Source organism: Anser brachyrhynchus (genome assembly GCF_964034855.1).
Source record: "Anser brachyrhynchus genome assembly, chromosome: 21".
Classification (NCBI taxonomy): Eukaryota; Metazoa; Chordata; class Aves; order Anseriformes; family Anatidae; genus Anser; species Anser brachyrhynchus.
The window spans coordinates 2,055,276-2,067,328 of record NC_137714.1 but is presented as its reverse complement, the minus strand read 5'-3'; the positions used below and the strand labels follow the sequence as shown (position 1 = coordinate 2,067,328).

Here is a 12,053-nt window from a genome sequence, read left to right as displayed (position 1 = left end):
AGGGTAGCTGAGCCGATGCTGACCCCTATCTTTGCAAGGTGAAACAGGTGCTCGTGCGTATCACTGAGTTAGACCTGGACAAAAGAAAACCTCTCAGTGCTTTTCCTTCTGCTTCTTGCAGACAGTGTGACACAGCAACTTGAATGCGGTGGTACAGAATAGGGCTGCGATGGCCGGGCCCTCCCCTGCACGATGCCTGCTCCTGAAAGCAGCTGGGAGGGTCACGCTCCCCCCACCCTGGCTTGTAAATCACAGCTGGTGCTGTGACGGGTCCCGGGGGGAACGGATGCGCCGCGAGGTTGCTCACGTGCCGTGGGAAGTTGCTTGCTTCCTGCCCTGGGCATCGCCGGGGAGAGAAGCTGCTCTTTGACAAGCTCCTTAATTAGCCAGAAAGTTAGGTCATAACCACTGCTGTGTCTCCCCTTGTCATGGTTAGACTCCAGGGCGTATGAAAAATTGAAACAGTACAATGAGCATTTAGAGGAGCTCATGTTAATTTTAGAGAATGAAAGAAGGATTTTTTTCCCCCCCTGTTGATAATGATTTTTTGAGTGTTGAATACCCCCAGTAAAGGAAGAGAGAGGGGTCTCTTTTCAGTGGCTCTAAAAACACGTCTCTCAAGCACCTGTGGTTCAGGAGGGAGGTGTTGGGCTTGTGAGCTGCTGCAGCAACCTCCTGCTTGGGATATCTGGGGCTCTGGGAGCTCAGGCTTTGGTTGCTCCATGTCAGGGCAATGCAACAGAGCAAAAAGCAGACTGTTTAACCTGGGCAGCACAGAAATGGTGCATTCAGATAGGGAGCAGTGGGTGTGACACAAGCACTGCTCAGGGTGGTTTGGACAAGCTCTTGGCCACCAAGGAGCCAGGATTGAAGTCATCAGCTTCACGCAGAACCTGATGCTGTGGTGGGGTGTGTGCCACAATTCCTGGTTTCATTTCACTGCCCTAAACTCAAGCAGATGCTTGAGGTTGTGGAGTCCTTTGAGGGGTGGGGAGAGCCCCTCTGGCCCTTTGTGGTGTCCTTGGTACTTCACCTGGGGTCTCTGTCACTCTGGTAGCTCTGAGTGCCAAAGGACAGTCCTGGTGGCTCAGCCCTTTCCTGCAGCACCTGGAGGACTGGATGGATTGCCGTCGCAAGCAGTGTGCTCTGCAGGACAAGGAGTGCAGTATCTGTGTTAGCTGATTGCGGTATGTGATGGTGAGGACAAGTATTCGAGTGCTCTAAACCCTACTCATAACCTTAGGTATGTGTGTAAGTCCTGAAAAGCGATGTCTTAGGCTAAGGGCTTAGATGCTTGGGATATTCTGTGTCGATGAGATCTGGAAGGTTTTCCTCTGGTGCCAGTTATCTTTCAGAGCTGGAAGATGCCGGACTTGTTGCAGTTAGCAGTGGCGAAGTCCCAGATCCTGCCTCTTGGAGCAAAAAGCTCCTGGTTGTGAGGAGCTGAATGTCACTTACGTTCTTATTGCTTCTGGAATCTTCATCTGGGGTCTCTGGATAGCACGTTGAATGCATTGACTCTTCCCTGTCCTTGTGTCTAGGTAATGAAGCCCTGGTGTCGAGGCTGAGAAGGGATGCTGGGTGTAGCTGTGGCCTCTAGTGGGAACTCCGAGCTGAGGCTGGAGGCCCGCCAGGGTCTGCTTTCAGTGCAGAGAGAGGTGAAGCTGGGAGGGATCTGCCTGAGGTGCCACCTACTGCAAAGTATTGAAGTATTGTCGTGGACCTGTTTTGGCTTAGCTGCATTGCTCTTGGCACAGAGAGCTGCGTGAAGGGCTGAAGGGCACCAGGGTGCTTATAGCCCTGCTCTACTAGTGCACAATTTGGAAAAACAGACCCAGTTCAGGCCCTCTGCAGACTCCATAGAGGAAGAGAGTGGTGCGTGACCAGGCTTTATCCCCTACCCCTTCTTTAAAACCCTCTTGGCCAAGTTATTTCTGGAGCTTGCCTGTTTAGCTGCTGTAAGGTTTAAAGCCTTGTTTATACAACAAGAGCGGTTAAAATAATAATGGTAAGAGCTGTGTGCGGATGTTTCTAAAAGGCATGGGAGCCCAGAAAATCTGTGCTCATTCAAGAATAGTAATTACTTGTATGGCTTCAGCAGCAGTAAAAACAGCCCTGCAGTGTTTCAAAGTTGAAAGCCTTTGCCAAGCTGCTGAAGGTGAATGACTCGGGTACACGGAGGCTGTCTCATTGCATTTCTCAGTTCTTGGCTTACCCTTTCCCAGGCACTCTGCCATCTCTTTGCAACGCCGAGCCTCTGTTTCCTGTGCGTCCAGAGCCATCGAGCTACTGTGAGCACATCACGCCTGTCCTTGAGTCTCTGGATCAGATTTGGGTCAAGGTTAGATTCTAGCTTCCTATATGTGTGGTTGACCTCCACCAGCAAACAGGAGTGCTTGAAGCAAAGTCCAAGCACTGAGAAGTGAAATGTTGCGTGTTTACCTTTGCTTTGTGTGTTTGGTATAGGTGGAGTGGAGCGTGCTGGAGACCCTCACCACTCTTGCAGTGCTCAGGAGCTCTGCTGTGCCATAGAGGCATCAAGATGTAGGAGTCATCACAACTGATGGCAAGAAGGTGCGTTCAAAGGACAAAGGTCCTTTCAGATGATGTCTGTATGTGCATTTCATCTCCTGCCTGGTCTGTGGGAAAGCTTGCTGCTTAGGTGGTGCTGTGCATCCAGGTGATGACTTTGTTTCAGATTCTGAGGAAAATCCTAAATACTGGACAGAGACGTCAAAGGCAGAAGTCTCACCTTATACTCCTTCCCTGAGACTGACTTCAAACACTTCCCAATGATAATTGAAAATATCTATCCCAAGATAATTGAATTATTTTTTTTTGTTGCCACCTGACCTTTCAAGGAAAGCCAAATCAGGGTTCTCTACGACATGCATGCACGCTTGCCCATGAGCACCAGCAAAGTCCCCCGAATGGTCCAGCACAGGAAACCTGGCTTGTGATGGTTGTCTTCTAAAAGGCTAAATTTCCGCAGCTCTGATGCTGCTGATGTACGACCTGGTGTGTAGGAGCTGTGTCATCCAGCATGCTTAAAGTAGCTCTGTCTGACTGCAATGCTCCTGGCTGCTTTCCAGATGGATGGCCCTGTGAGCAGTGAAGAAATTCACATAGGTGTTGGGAAAAACCCTTAAAGCTTGTCTCAAGCCATCTGGGTGGATAACAATGTATGTACAAGTCAGGCTCGCATTTATTTGGCTGGCAGGAGTAAATGAGGGAGGAGATGCAAGGGGTTGGATAGCGGTGGCCAGGGCTATGATTTCAAAGCTTGAATGGAGAAAGGGCATCTCCTCTGCCAGGGGAAGAGCTGCACTTGAAGCAATGCAGTGGAGCAGCAAAGTGAGTCAAGGCTTTGAGCCAAGTCTTAAGTGACTGGGAAAGAGCCAGCTGCCTTGGGGCAGGGGCTGGTGGATTAGCTCCACTTGCAGTGGGCCAGGAGATGGGTTGCTGGTGTGTTATCTCCACTGCTTGCTGTGGACTAACTGCAGAGAGAGCCCTTGGGGGTAGGTGCTGCTGGAGATGAAGCTGGGCTGTGGGCAGCCCCATGAAAGTGCACACATCAAGGTGCTGCTGGCTTTGGAGGAGACCTGGAGAGTCCTGCATCTTCGTGCCGGGTGGCCCCAATCACGGCAATGCACAAAGCCCCGCTGTGCTCTGATCTGCTGTAACGCTCAGCATCATCAAAGCACCAGGCAGACACTGGCTCTGCCAGCTTGTGGAAAGGCGGCCACCTCTGGAGCTGGGATTTCATGCAAGGTGGGTGCTTTGTGAGCTTCTTGTCCTCGCTTTTGGGGGAAATGTTTGAGAACTTCATCAGCCAGGCTGGGAACTGTCCTCTTTGCATTGCTGCATCCTGCTCATTGTGTCCCTGTCTCTCTGCAGGATGGACAGGAGGGCGGAAGGTGCTGCTGGGGCAGAGTCTGCTGTGGGGCAGGAGGGTTCCCATCTGCAGCTTGTAAATCCCACAGGGGAGCTGCGCTTCTGAGCAGGGCAAAGTGCTTCTGAGTAACTGGAAGTGTACTTATAGCTTGCCCCAGGATGTTTGCTGCTAAGGAGATGCACACGGGGCTTCAGCTGTGAGTCAGTGCTGGTGTTCCTCACTTGACTGACCCTGGTTTGTTCCTGTTAGTGGCATGCATGGGCTTAAACAAGAGCAAAGCTCTGGGCTGTAACGTTGTAAGAGTTGGTGCCCTAATAAATGAAATAAAAAGCCTGAGGGGGAGCAGGGGTGCACAGAGGGACTGCACCAGGCTGCCGCAGAGTTGGCACCGGCCGGAGGGAGGGATGTAGCTGGGGAGCTGTGAGTATGTCCCTGCTGTCAGACTCACACAGAGGTAGCAAAGCTCGGTGCGAGGGGCTCAGAGGGTGCGCTGCCAGGAGGTTCATGTGGATTTGGTTAGGGGCGTGAAATAGCGATGCTGCCGAGCGCTCCTTTGCCATTTATCACTGTCTGGGCAGAGGGTGTGGGAGATGGGTGAAGGCAGCTGACAGCCCTACTTGGTAGCTGTAACAAATAAGTGAATAATGACAAGTGAAATCCCACCCAAAGCACAGTCGCATTCTCCGCGGCTCACCACACGCATTTCTCCACTCAATCCTGTCCTCTGTTTAGCACCTGCAACACCTCCAGCCCCGGAGAGAGGGGCTGTGGGTGTTCATCAGCTGCTGTGAGAAATGTCCTTCATTCCTACTTGGAGCTCCTTTTCGAGCTGAACTCATTTATTTCTCCAGAAGAGGATTTTGGATAGGTCTCCTGTGCCAAGATTATGTCAAAAGGGAGGTAGAGGAGCAGGTGAATTTGGAAGACAGATGCCTCACCTGTTATGTCATGTTAGTGTCAAGGCACAGAGATCAGTGTGAATAGACGTTAAGCTGGAAAACACAAGGAGGGGAAAAATAAGGCACAGACATAAGAAAAAGGGACTGTCACTGTCTGCTGGCTTGATGCAGGAGGCTTGGAGAGGCTCTGTAGCAGCCTGTGAGCACTGCGCGCTGGGCTGCTATTTGGGTTTTCGTTGCGTGCCTTGGCGTGGTAAGGGTCACTCGAAGGAAGCAGCTCGAGGAGGGTGCCTGTCACCAAATGCCAGCAGTCAGGTGAGGAGGTGGGCTTCTGGTGAGCAGTGTGTTGTGGTCAGGGTGGATGAAGGTCAGGGGTGGCTGGATGTGAGAAACTGAGCTTGGGGGCCGCTTGCATTGGAAGTGAGGTGGGAAGGGCTGGTGTCTCGGTGGGGGCACCTCTGTCTCATAGAAGTGGCGTCTTTCCTCCACAATCCCACAGCACATCTGAGGGCCTTTGCCTTCCCTTGGTGCTCTGGGGTCACCTAACAAGTGTTACGTGCCACTATCCCCTAGCAGGCAGCCGGGGACAGTGCACGTGTTTGTGCTGAGCCGCGTCTTAGGCTCTTGAGGATAGAGCTGGTTTTGGATGTCACATTTGGGGGACAGATGGCATGGAGGGCTTGGAGGTTAAGAAAACCAGGCCTCAACAAGAAATAATCATTCTCAAACTGCTACCTGTGCCTTAAGCAAAGGACAAAACCCTCCATTCCCCTCTTGCTGTCCCTTTCCTCGGTGTCCTTTCTGCTGGGCAGCCCACAGGGCCTGGGTGCTCTCCTGCACAGGCTCTGGGCAGATGGAGCAGGTCTAAATCCACCCAAACACAATCTGCAGGGTCCAGAGAGCATCCAGCATCCAGCTCGAAGAAGCAGGGTAAATTCATCAAATGTCTGTGGAGCGGACTGAGGGCAAGGTAAGAGGCGAGATGCAGGTGTGAAGGAAGCAGTGGCAGGGCTGCTGTGGTAGCCGCTGCTTCTAATCATGTGCTTTTGGGGTGTTGGGGGTACAGGGAGGAAGAGGCTTCAAAAAGGGAAGCTTTGGGGAAGTCCAGGGCAGTGCTGAGCAGAGGCTGGCTCTTGGGGCTGTAACTCTTCACTTTTAAGTGTGGGGCTGCTCTGCTTTCTTTATCCACCTCCTGTACAACGCAGCAGCAGTAAATGGAGTTCTGTCCCAGATCAGTGACATCCAGGTCCTGTGCATGCTACGTGGGGAAGCCTCCGCTGCCAAGGGAGAAAAGGTCGATGCCCTCCCCAGGGGTACTCTATGACTCTCTATTTGGAGAATCAAGATGATGGAGCAAGAGGCTTGAGGGCCTCAAGGCACTGCAGGAAGAACATCAAATATGAGTTCAAAGCATCTGGGGTAGGAAATCAGCTAAAGCTGGGCTAGGGCGATGAAACTACTTGAGACTAGCTGGTGTACAAAGATCACACTTGTGGCTTTTTCCTCCCACTGGTCTCTTGCTGGACCACAAAACCCTCTGAGAAGTTTGCCTCCAGTTAATATGCTGCCTGTTGAATAAGCAGCCGTTGAGCTCGTGGGTCTCCACCAGTCCATGTTGTGCAGCCACAGGCTAAGGGACGCAGGACACAGACACCTATCAAATGAAATGGTTTCTATTTCGGTAGTGGAGGTAGCTGTGATCAGCTCCAAGTCATGGCTAGTGATGCTTGGCAAGCGTGTGGCCGCTGAAATGGAGCAGTTCACCAAAGTTAAGCACTGTGGGTGCTGCGTTGCCACTCAAAATGCAACAGAGTCTGGAGGAATTTACAGCAGGAGCTGTCAGTGAGGATCTCTGAGGTGGGGTTCAAGTTTACTTCATACACAGGAACACTGATGACAGAGCAGAAGCAGTGGCTGTGTTCGTATCTGCTCTGTGGTTGTGCTGTGGAAATACTCCTTTATCTCTGCGATAAAGTCATTATATATGTAAATGAGTATAACTGCAGCGTTGTCTGGCTCTGGTTTCTTTAAGCCATGATTCAGTAACTAAGTACACATGCTTAGCTCTAAGAAAGCAGTACTACTTGTGAGCTTAGGGAAGTATTTGCAGGATTGGGACAGAAAACATCCAAATCCTGCTGCAGTGATATGACCCCACTGATTCATGCTCAGGCTCTGAGAACAACCACCAGCTGTGGACAAACACAAGACCGACGAGCAAAGCCTGGTGCTTCTTTCCTGTGACTTAGCCATGTGCATTCAAATCGCCTTATTGACCACAGATGTGTTCCTTGCACAGATACTCATTGCTACCTGTGAATGTTCAGCAGTGAGGGATCCTGAAAAAAGCCTGCTCATCCTGTGGGGCAGGCTGGTGGTGATGTACTCGCTCCGTACAGCTTCAGTGCACTCAGTGCTGCTGCATTCCCAGACTGGATATAGATCATGCATGTCATGAGGGGCCCTGTGACAGGAGGAGAAACGGCTCTGTAGGAAGAAGGCTGTCCCCCCTCACTAGTTACTCAATGCTATAAAAAGTTGCCCTGACCCAAGTTTTTCTTGTGCCTAGCCTCTGGCCGATTGTCTGGCACAGATAAATAGAGCTTGCATATGCAAAAGTGTAAGGGAGAGGAATAACTGGTGATCTGAAGATATTTATAATGACTTTCTCTTCATCTCCTCTCCCTGCAGCCATGCATGTGACCCAGCCTCTGCGCTGGATAGACTTGTTATTGTCGTGTCTCGGTCACGGTGGATGCTGCTGACACATGATCGAAAGATGTCAAGGAGACCATCAAAGCCGGCTTCTCACAGGGAGCCCTTGTCTGCACAGAGTCCTTTGGACCGACATGAAATGAGTTTGAGGTGGTGGCGGGGAAGCCTTAAACAGGCAAGATAAATTACAAAGCCTTCTGGTCATTAGATGAAATAGTGTAGGGAAAATAAGGAACACAGGGGCCTTTGCTAGCTGATGAGGTAAGTTATAGACTGACATGTGCGCAGGGTGCACATGACAGGGTGCAGAGGAGTAACAGAGGCTGTGTCCTGAAGGCACTTGGGGCATGCACATGGGGTGAAGTCCCTCTGCCCACGCAGACTTAGGCAAAGCCCTTCCCTTGGTGAGAGAAGCCCCGGCTTGGATAGCTGAGCTAAACCCCTAAAATTCAAATATGCCTTTAAGTGCTCATGTGGCTTCAGATCTCGTTTTTACCAGATTTTCAAGTTGGTTGCTAGCACCTTTGCTTTTTCCTCCTGTGTTGGGCACCTGTGTGCCCCTCTTTGCAGTCCATCCAGCTCAGCACCAGGCAGTAATGTCCATCTCTAAATCCACTCAAAAATCTTAAATACTTGTTGCATGCTTCAGGTTTGTCCTATTTCTGACCCTTCCCCAGGGTGAGATCACTTTCTGTGTTGCTTGAGGCTCATGTCCAGATAATAAAAATGACTTTCCTCCCAGAAAAAAAGGCAAAAATGGAGGGGAACATGCCTTGCTATCTCCCTTCTGCTTGGTTGGAGAGCATGAGCTGCCCCCACCTCCTGGGTACCTGTGTGAGGCTGTTAATCACACCATGCTGCTATGCATACAGCTGGTGGAGCTCTGTGACTGAAATAAAGATAAACACCCATTCTCGGGGGCTGTAAATTATTCCTGTTCCTGCAAACTCACTGGCTTATGACACAGGGCGCTCTTATATGTGAGCTGGAGCTGTCTGGATTTATGCCATGGGCCGAGCGTGCCAGATTTGCTCGGTTTTGCTCCAGTTCCACTGGGTGCTTGCAGAAAGGCCTGCCTGGAGAGGAACTATTCAACTGCTCCCTGGCCTGTGAATTTCCAAGGTTAGCCATGTGCTGCCACCCCTGCTTGGGTCCATTTTTCACTCGGGTGGTTAGTAACAAACGTCACGTGAAGAAGTTGCCGGCTGTGTTTATGGGCAGGAAGACTTCATCCAGCCTAGGAAATCCTTCCTGATGGTGCTCAGCACATGGAGTGTATTCATCCTTCTGCTGGAGTCCCGCTCCTTTGGTGATGACCAGGAGGGTGTTGCTTTATGTGGAAAAGGTATTGTGTGTTTTATTCATGCAGGTTTTTCACTCCTGACTATTAAACTGGTTCTCTGCTGCTCTAGCTCCTGTGTAAGCACTGGCTGCCACTGTGCTTAGGGGAAGACCTCATCAGAAGCAGAGGCACAGATGGATTCTTGGGCTCTTTGGATGAGATGTGCTCCAAGTGAGTTATTCCTTGCAGAGAGGAATGGTGAGGCAACGCCACTGCTGGTTTCCATACTCGTGAGACTCTGTAACCTGTGGAATATATAGCTTGGTTAAATATAATACTGCTAGCATCACTTTCCCAGCTTGCAACACGCTTTTTCATCTCTTCAAACAATCTCACATTAAAGACCCAGCAGGAGGCATGCATCCTCCCCAGGGGAAGGTGGGGACTATGGGAAGTTCTCAGAGCTATCTCAGATGTCAGTGTTAGAGGCTTACAAATAAATGTTTTGGCTCCTCTTGAAATGCATCATGGATAAAAAATAATGCTGGACTATGTCCAACAGTGATTCTCCAGATCACAGGTGGGGGGGCTTGAGGTCCAGTGCAAGAAGCTGAATCATAGAATCATAGAATATCCTGAGTTGGAAGGGACCCATAAGAATAATCGATTCCAACTCCTGGCACCACACAGGTCTACCCAAAAATTCAAACCATGTGACTGAGTGTGCAGTCCAAACGCTTCTTAAACTCTGACAGGCTTGGTGCAGTGACTACTCTGCACTAAGCTGCTGGCCTCAAGACCTTTTGGAAGTCAAGCCTGGTCTCCATAATACTCAGAAAGATCACTTTGCCTTTACAAAGCTCTGGGTTGATAAGAAAGGTTGATGTTGGCTCAAGATATATTGTGGGCTTGAAAGATTTTAGAGGCCTGGGTGTCTCGATCTAACACTGAAGTTGCTCCTCTGGAAGTTTGCAGTGTGGTAGCCAAAGGGTAGGTGGGACATGAGAGGACGTTTTAAAAAGATGTGACTCTAGATATACCCTGTATGCTGAGCTCTCAGCAAAGAGGTGCACAAGAGCACCCTGGAATAACTTATGGGGTCCTCTGACCTGAGGGAGGGGATGTGGATTTCTTTGTTTTCAGAAGCAGTTCAGAAAGCAGAAGCAGAAGTTCATCTTTGTATCGGAAAAAACAATAAAAACAAAGCAGAAGTGGCTTGGACCCTTCCGTTGGGGTGTGTTGACCTGGGGAAGCCACATGGGGAGATGGAGATGACCTGGGTGTCCAAATACTGGGGCTGGCTGGTGGGAAGGCAGATGAACAGATATGTTACCAGGCAGGTAGTCAGCTAAATGGGGGATGCTGCAAACAGTTAAATCTTGACAAATGTAAAACTAAGCAGTACCTAAGAGCTTTTTTTTTTTTTTTTTTTTTTTTTTTTTTCCAAAGGCAAAAGCAGCCTTAATGAGACTAGCTGGTGGAAGGGGGTTCAGTGGCACAGCCAGCTGAGGGTGGTTCTGGATCAGATTTAAGTGTTCAGTCTTGCACAAAACAAGCTTTTAAAGAATAAAACATTCCTGGGCTTGATAAAACCACTTCTTTGCAGTGCTGAGAAGAGCCATTGCTTCCTCCAGGGTTTCTTCTGAAATTGGGAGTGACGTCTCTCGTCCTCACACTTGAGAGGGTGCAAAAAGGGCTCGCAGGAACATATCTTCTCCCTCCTGGCCCTTGTTAGGCTCCAAGGCACTGTAGCATTAGGCACTGTTCCTCCTGGCTCGCTGCAGCAAACACTGATGAAAAGAGCATCTCTTGTGTCCTAATTGGGAATGCTGTATCTACGTGGCCTTGGCTAAGGGGTGCACCTTGTCTGCAGCAGCTTCTTAGGCCTTCCTCTGGACTGTCCAGCAGGGTCTTCTGCTTCTTTCCATTGACCTCCTCTGCACTGGGTACTTCAGGCACCAAAAGGTTACCCAACATCCTAACAGATTTGCCCTGACCTGCTCTTCTGCTGGAGGCTTTCCGCAAGCCAGGAGAGAAGAGCTGATGTGATCGTTGCTTTCAAAATTACCAGTAAGTTCACATCTGGGCCAATTCCTAGCCCTGGGAATGAAAAGGAGAAAGGATGCAGAGAGAGGTGGAACTTCGAACTTTCCAGACAAGTAAAGGTTTCCTCCTCATGCCTTCCCCAGTGTATCGTGAGGTTTGTGCCCCTCTGGCTACCCCAGGTGATACCATCTCTCCCTTTATGTTGCCCAGAAATGCCCTTTGACTCTCATCTATCTGGCTGTGCCTCATCGATCTGCCGAGCTGCATTTTTTTCACATTCCACGTATTTAGTTTTTTAGTGCTTGTTTTCCTTCCAGAGAACATCTGCAGCAAAGTCATGTCCAGCTTCCCCCCCATATGACAGCTTTGGGAGATGAATATAAGGCGTTAACAGCCTTCTGGCTGCTTAAAAATGAAAACGTGGAGAGAAATTAGCAGTGAGGTTCTTCACACCCAGGAGGAGGAGTCTTCCTGCAAGCTCACTTAAAAGCAGCAATTGTTATCGTGTTCCTAAATGTGGTTTTGAGTGGGTTGATGGGAAGAATATGCCACTGTATAAGCACTGAGCCTTGTCTAATAGTGATTTCCAATACAAGTTACGTGAAGACTGACTAAGGCAAGCTACTGCCTGTGAAAAGGTTTATTAGCATGGTGTGAAGAGCTCTTTCTGACAATTTCTGGGCACTTGGGAGGGATGAAATCACATAATGCCCAGTGCATTGGGCCTCAAGGTCCTCAAACTCAGTCTTGCCTTGCTAGAGCCAAGGGTCAGATCATAAATTGGTTGAAATTCACTGAAATGATTGTTTTTGAAGCTGTACTCTGCCCTTTCCTTCACTGTATGGGGTGAATAGTGTCAAGAAATGTGTCCCTCTTCTCCATCAGAGTGTAAGAGGAGCAAGGGTCTTGGTGTAAGAGCAAGGATTTGGGAACCGAGGTGAGTTTCCTCCAGAATTACTGTGGTGTGAAACTAATGCTAAAAAAAGACTTTTATGGCCCAACCTCAGCTTTGAGCGTGTTCTTTTGCACCTTTGGGATTTTCCTGCAGAAACGTGCAGTCCTTTGCTATGGCAGTAAAGCTGCCCCCAGAAAACCACCGAATATTGCAAGACTGAAAGAAGAAAATTTCTGAAGGATGTAAGCTGCAAATGAAGGAGGAAAGAAAAAAAGATATGCCACCAAAAAGGGCTGTTATTTATGAGAAGGAGAGCTTGTC

At 49.7% G+C, this 12,053-nt stretch overlaps 1 long non-coding RNA gene across 1 annotated transcript; it reads left to right on the top strand.

The window, feature by feature from the left end:
• The first annotated feature begins 2,016 nt into the window (after window positions 1–2,016).
• On the top strand, window positions 2,017–9,023 carry LOC308181314. The gene is made up of 3 exons (XR_013941411.1): window positions 2,017–2,341; window positions 2,467–2,574; window positions 8,922–9,023. It is a non-coding gene; the product is annotated as an uncharacterized lncRNA (long non-coding RNA).
• Window positions 9,024–12,053: the final 3,030 nt, after the last annotated feature.